This window comes from Brachycentrus maculatus, unplaced genomic scaffold (assembly GCF_059751285.1).
Source record: "Brachycentrus maculatus isolate JH-2025_06_01 unplaced genomic scaffold, ASM5975128v1 h1tg000001l, whole genome shotgun sequence".
In the NCBI taxonomy this organism is placed as follows: domain Eukaryota; kingdom Metazoa; phylum Arthropoda; class Insecta; order Trichoptera; family Brachycentridae; genus Brachycentrus; species Brachycentrus maculatus.
The window spans coordinates 413,408-420,036 of NW_028280756.1; the positions used below are offsets into that span (position 1 = coordinate 413,408).

General features: G+C 41.0%; 1 pseudogene across 1 annotated transcript; it reads right to left on the minus strand.

The window, feature by feature from the left end:
• Nucleotides 1-1,003: 1,003 nt before the first annotated feature.
• LOC148314065 (toll-like receptor Tollo pseudogene) lies at nucleotides 1,004-5,847 on the minus strand (annotated as a pseudogene). Its single transcript, XR_015838630.1, has one exon. The product of XR_015838630.1 is annotated as a toll-like receptor Tollo pseudogene (transcript).
• Between the last annotated feature and the right edge of the window lie 782 nt (nucleotides 5,848-6,629).

A 6,629-nucleotide genomic window follows, 5' to 3' on the forward strand; every position in this document is an offset into this window, starting at 1 on the left:
TATATTGCGATGAAATAAATGATTATTTGGTTTCGGAGTATTACTCATTATCTTTCATGAATGCTAGGTAATTAGATTTATCAATGCGCTTTGTTCTTTGTGTAAGAAATAGCGAATTAATAAATAAATGCAGAATTTTGAAAAAGTATTAAATGACATTGAAAAGAGATATGTTTGATGTTTTATCTAGATATTTTTAAAATTGAAATATGGATATACCTGCTGTCGAAATGCATGTTAAAGGACGTCATCAGAATTGTTTATAAAATATATTGTTACATAAAATATAGTGAGCTAATATTGAGAATTAGTATTCATGAAAGGTATTATGATCAAAATCAAAACACGAGTAATAAAATTTTTAATATTGTTTTTATTAGTCGAAAATCTGACTCTTGGCAAAAACAAAATATTTAGATTTTTAAAAATATATTATGGAGAACAGTAGAAATACCACAAAAGAGATTTAGTTATTTTATTTTTAAATGTATTAATCACATTAATGGATAATATTATTATTATTATTTTCTTTGTTTATTCTCATTATTATTATTATTATTATTGATTTAAGTTTTTTGTATATTTTTGTAGTATCGAAACCAAAACGTCTTAACCAAATGTTTATTATTATTTGATCTGACCACGAATAAACCAGGCATCGTACATTAGCAGTCTTCATATGTTGAATGTCAAACAAGTAGATAACTAACAATCCCATGGTTAGAGAACAATATATTATTATTTAATCATAACGACAAATAATAACAGCTATTAAAATTAAAATACTAAGTTGAAGATATGGAAAGACGATTATTTGCAATACGAAAAATAAACATTCACAGGTTTTTCACTAAAAACTTCTTTGTAATTCTATGGTGTGTTAATATTTATTTGTGTATGTGTGTATGTGTAGTGATCGGCTCAGATGTGTGACATGGTATTTGTAGATACATATTTTGAAATCAAGTTACAGAAATGTAAAATAATATATTGGGTAATTATAGTAAAACGCAAATTTTTATTTATATTTATAAGCGTTTAATGCAAAAATATTCATCGCATGACTCATCGAAGATGACAATAAATTAATATCTAAATATTTACAATATAAAATCAAATAGGTGAACAAAATATAACATTAATCATATAAGCAATCAATTGACTAGTTTCAACAGTCCAGTATATCATAAACATTTCATGGGGAAACCGAACTAATTTAAAAATTAATTCACAGTCATCCATTTACATAGTTAAATAGTGTTTCCAAATAATGCATTTTATAAAGTTTATACTAACTCGTGTGATATCAAATATTTTCAGTTATTGTAGGTAAAACATTGATCAATATAGTTTATAAACAACTTGTATATTTTTTTTATTTAACATGTATGTGAAATGATCGTTCAGGAATATAAAATATTTACTATTAATTTGTCACAAAAATCAGAGAAAACTGAAAGAATTCTTAGAATTTTCCTACCTACTTACTACCCTTCCTTCGTCTTACCACGATATACACAATGTACATATTAACAATATCACTTTTTCGTTATTGATCTAGTAATAGATTTTCATATAAATATACAGACTGAGTGAAAATCGAGTAATAGAATAATAATTGTCCTAATAAGTACCTAGCTACCACACACACACGTCGGAAGGGTTACACGAAGTACGTCTTCCTACCCACGGAGTGATGCACCACGGGGTGGTTGTGCGGAGGCGGGAGCGGCGGGTGCGGCGGGTGCGGAGGGTGCGGCGCGCACGGCGGGCACGGCGGGCACGGTGCGCACGGCCCGCACGGCCGGCAGAGGTCCCTCCGCAGGGGAAGCTGCTCGCGGCTGTCGATGCTGGCGTAGCTGTGCTCCAGCCCCTCGGAGCCCGCCTCGTCCTCGGAGCCCACCCCCGACACGTAGGTGGACTGCGGAGGGCTCGGCGTGCCCACCCCGGGACTGGCCGCCGCCCCGTAGTACCGGAACCAAGTGTCGTGGCACGTGGGCGAGGCTGTGTAGCGGGTATTCACGTTCTTCCCACCCTCGTTAACTATTTTAGCGTTGTTCACACTGTGCGTCCGATTGGGGGATTTGATCTTCACGTCGGGCAAGCGAAAATTTAGTTTTTCCCTGCAATTTTTCTCCCCCCACACGATCACTGTGCACGTTTTGAGGAGCACTTTCAAGTCGGGGTCCAAATTGAGAGCACTGAGGTCCGTGATAACGATAAATATTATCTTTTGCCGTCGATGGCTAGCGTTCATACTGTTGATGCCGCTCTGGAGAGCCGCTTTGAATTCGGGTTTGTACCATTCGTTCTGAAGAAACGAAATAGATAAGACAATTATAAGCCTTTTAGAATTTTCTACACCCCGTAATATACCGTCATCGGAGCATCGTTCACCCATCTGGAGGTCCCGGTGATGCAAGCAGAGAGAGTGCCCCGATTGTTCTAATTCGGTGACGATTGCTCTAGACAGAAAATCGTCGTCACGCAAACTATACACTATGTAAGCGTCGTATATTCTGTCTTTAAAATCGTTAAGTTCTTTAGCGGAGCATGTGAATACTCGCACACCGTACTTAGAGTGCACCCACAACCGGAACTCTTCGCGAAACATGAATAGAAGTGCGCAACACACGAGTATCACTATTGTCACTATGAGCACTATCGCAACGTACGGTATATAGTTTTCAACTAGCTTTGAAGAGTCGAGAAATAAATGTTTTTGCGTAACCGAACCGACAGTAGACTGTTCCACTTGCTTGCGGCACTGTTGCAGGAAGGCAGCGACGGTGGAGTTTGTGGTCTGACCCACGGAGCTGTAGCACGGGATGCTGTCAGGGTCCTGAGAGTGCGCCAGTAGCCATTGCTCCAGCTTCATGATATCGTCACATGTGCATTGCCACTTATTGCCTTGCAGAGATACTTTGGTTTGGATTGCTGAATTACTTATAATTTTCCACGGCAAAAAGTCAACTATTCCGTTATTATCCAATTTGAGAATTTCTAGCGATGTCAAAGCTGTAAATGTTTCATTTTGTATTGTTTTTATTTTGTTATTTTCTAAATGCAATACATTAAGATTATTCAATTTTCTGAATTCCATGCCATCGAGTTTTTCAATATGATTATTCTCGAGATGCAGGATTTTTAAGCTATCGATTCCATTAAATGATCGGTTGTGGATCGAATTAATGTTACTATTGTTCAAGTACAAAGTCTGTAGCTTCTTTTTTCCAATAAAAACATGATTTCCTAGTTCGCCAAGATTGTTTCCGTCTAGGTATATTTCCGTCGCATCCATCGGAATTCTCTCTGGTACTTTATCGAATCCGGCATTAGAGCAATCTACTACGTTGGAGCTCCACGTGAGGTCGTGATAGCACGAGCATCTATCAGGACAGGTCATTTCACAATCGCAAGCGTCAAAATCACAACAATGACAGAGAGCGAAACAATGTGTATCGTATGGACAAAGAAATTGCGATGGTTTCACATCTAACAGGAAATCGCTAATTTTTCCTCTCGAATGCGCAAGCGTGCAAGTTACGATATCTAGATCCATGACCCGCGGATGCTGTCGAAGGTGACTGAGATGATTTATCCTTTGGAGCCATTCCATAGTACAATCACAGTGAAATGGATTTCCTCCGATGTAAAATTCCGGTAAATCTTTGTCTTCGGATACTGGAGATAGAGCGAAAGCGCCAATGTCTACGGTCTTTACCTTATTCCCATACAAAACCACCTTTTCTAGGTTTGGTTTGTGTAAAAATGTACCCGAATTAACTCTGTTTATTTGGTTATCATTTAAAAATAGTACTTCGATACTATTCGGTATCGATGATTCATCTACGCTTGTCAGTAAATTATAGCTTACGTCCAACATTTTAATATTGACTTTAGTTTTGAGGTCAAAATAATTTTCTAGCTTCTGAATCTGGTTTCTGTGCATGTCAAGCCACTCCAGACTAGCGGGTAAGTGGCTGTAATCGAACCACATTAAATTATTATCAGATATGTTCAACCAGCCCAAACTATTCATATTTGTGAACACTCCTCTGACATCTGTAAGTTCATTGCCGTCTAAGCGGATAGCTTTTATAGTCGGGTTCGATCCGAAAGCACTTTGGTCGACGTGGTTTATTTTATTAGAGGCTAAATTTAAAATCTGAAGAGACGGAAGTGTAATAAATGAGTCTTTGGTTATATTGACGATGATGTTATCTACTAATCTCAATCCATAAAGATCGTCCAAACCTTCGAAGTGTCCACTTTCTACTTTGGTGATTTGATTATTTCCCAAATCTAGTGACTTTAAGAATCTCAAACTTTTTATAGCTTCGGGGATCTCTTTCATGAGATTTCCACTCAGACCGAGATCTTGTAATTTTGTTATATTTTCGAAAGATCGGGCATGAACGGATTCAATCCTGTTTCCATCCAAAAATAGCTGATTCAAGACATAAAGATTGGAAAAGTGATAACTGTCTACGTGAGTCAGTCTGTTATGAGCCATAGATAAAGAATGAATATTCTTGAGATTTGAAAATGCGCCTTCGGATATTTTCAAGATTCTGTTATTTTCCAAACTTAAAAACTGCAAGTTATTCAAATCTTGAAATAGCAGGGAATCGATTTTCGATATTTTATTGTGAGATAGATTCAACACGATCAACCTGACCAAACCTGAAAAGGTATCTCTGTTCACCCACTCGCTCGTTAGATCGTTTACCGAAAGATCTAATATTTGTAGCTGGTCGAGTCCCTCCAGGAGACCCGGGGCCAAAACACTTATCGAATTGTTATTCAAGTAAATTTGCTTGATGTCCCGAGATGACTGGAACATTTCTGGCGGCAGTGCCAGGAGGCTGTTGCTGGACAGATTGAGCACCTGTAGAGCGCTGAGTCCTACGAAGGCTCTGTCCGCCACGGAGGACACGGAGTTTTCTTGCAGAAGCAGATAGCGCAATGAGCGCAAACTCGATAATCCATTATCGGGAAGAGAAATTATTTCGTTCTTCGACACGTCGAGCGTCTCCAGAGCGCCGTTGCACGACTTCCCGGGGGCAGTGGGACCCTCTCCCCAGTCGGAGAATCCCATTAGCGATATATCCTGGAGACGATTCGAGGTCAGGTTGAGGTCTTTGAGGTTGAACAGGGGACAAAACACCTCGGCGGGTAGCGTCCAAATATTGTTATCTCCGAGGTCGAGGGATCGCAGCTCCGTAAGTCCTCGGAAGCTGTCTCGGTGAAACTCCATGGACATGGCTGACCAGTCGGTATTGTGCGTGCGCAGTGACAGCGTGCGCAAATCACGAAGTGGCGCCAACACGGACGCGGGAATGTACCGTATTTTGCAGTACTCGATGTGAAGTTCCTTCAGTTGTTTCAGGTGGCCGAGAAAACTGGCCTCGTCAGCCCTCTTTCCGATCTCGAGAGAACTTTCGAAAAAGAGGACGTCGCTGCATTCGAGAGAGAGCGAGGAGATGCGCTCCGCCTGGGGGAGCGGCAGCTCGGCCAACAGCGCGGGGGCACCGGCCACGGTGCGCAGGCGGCAGGCCAGGCCCAGCGCGCCCTCGGCGGGCAGGCGCTGCCAGGAGCAGTGGCGCGGCGGCTCCGGGCGCGCGGCGCGGGCCCGCGCCCCCGGGACCCCCGCGGCCCACAGCGCGCACGCCAGCAGCGCGCACACGACTCGCCGCGCGAACATCGCGGAGAACACCGGTCACCTCGCGCTAGTAAACAATACGGCGCTATTTTTCCGGACACGGAGAAACTTCGTCAACATAGTATTCAATCACATTCACTAACTTTGTTTATAACTCATCTTCTGACGGATAAAACATTTCGCGTTAATAAACTTTTACTACGAACTGTTATATTTGTTTTCACGCAACGGGACGTTTGCGAGAATAAAAAAAGTTTATACGTAACTTTCGGAATTCACAACACGGCGGAAATAGTTTCCGTTACAATTATGAACACGCGACAACACACCTCTGTTCAGAAGACCGCTCGCCGCGAGTGCTGAGAGCTGACTGTCGACCGAGGCTCGAGCGGTGTGAGGCCCCTTCGCATCTCCCCTCCCCGCCGAGCCACCCGGGGGTGGAGCCCCCTTCCCCCCGCCCCCCCTGACGGCAACAAGTGGTCCTCTTCTATAGAGACGAGTAAGGTACCTACATAGAGCGGCAGTAGGTAGTACCTTCGGTCTACAAAACAACCAACACAAAGGTAAGCAAACCGACAAAATAAATGTTAATTCCTCCAATTCCTCCGATTCACGGTTGCATTCCAATCCGAGCCGAAAGTTTGGGAAGGTTTCGTGCGTAGGTATTCAGTTTATTGTTAAACAGTATTATATTAATGTAAAAGCTATTTATTTCGCAAAAATCATTTTCTCCTGCTAGTGAATTTAAGTTATATTATTTATTTTACAGATTTTACTAACATAGGTCACATATATAATATTCCCGGTGAGTAATCCATTACTCATTTTGGGACATAGGTTTAGGTTAACAAGACTGAAAAACAAATAAGAAAACACAGGGCAAAATGTAAAATATAAAGCAATAAGATAATTAATAGTCGATAATTATATTTATAATAATTGGGAATTTATTTTATTGGTTTCT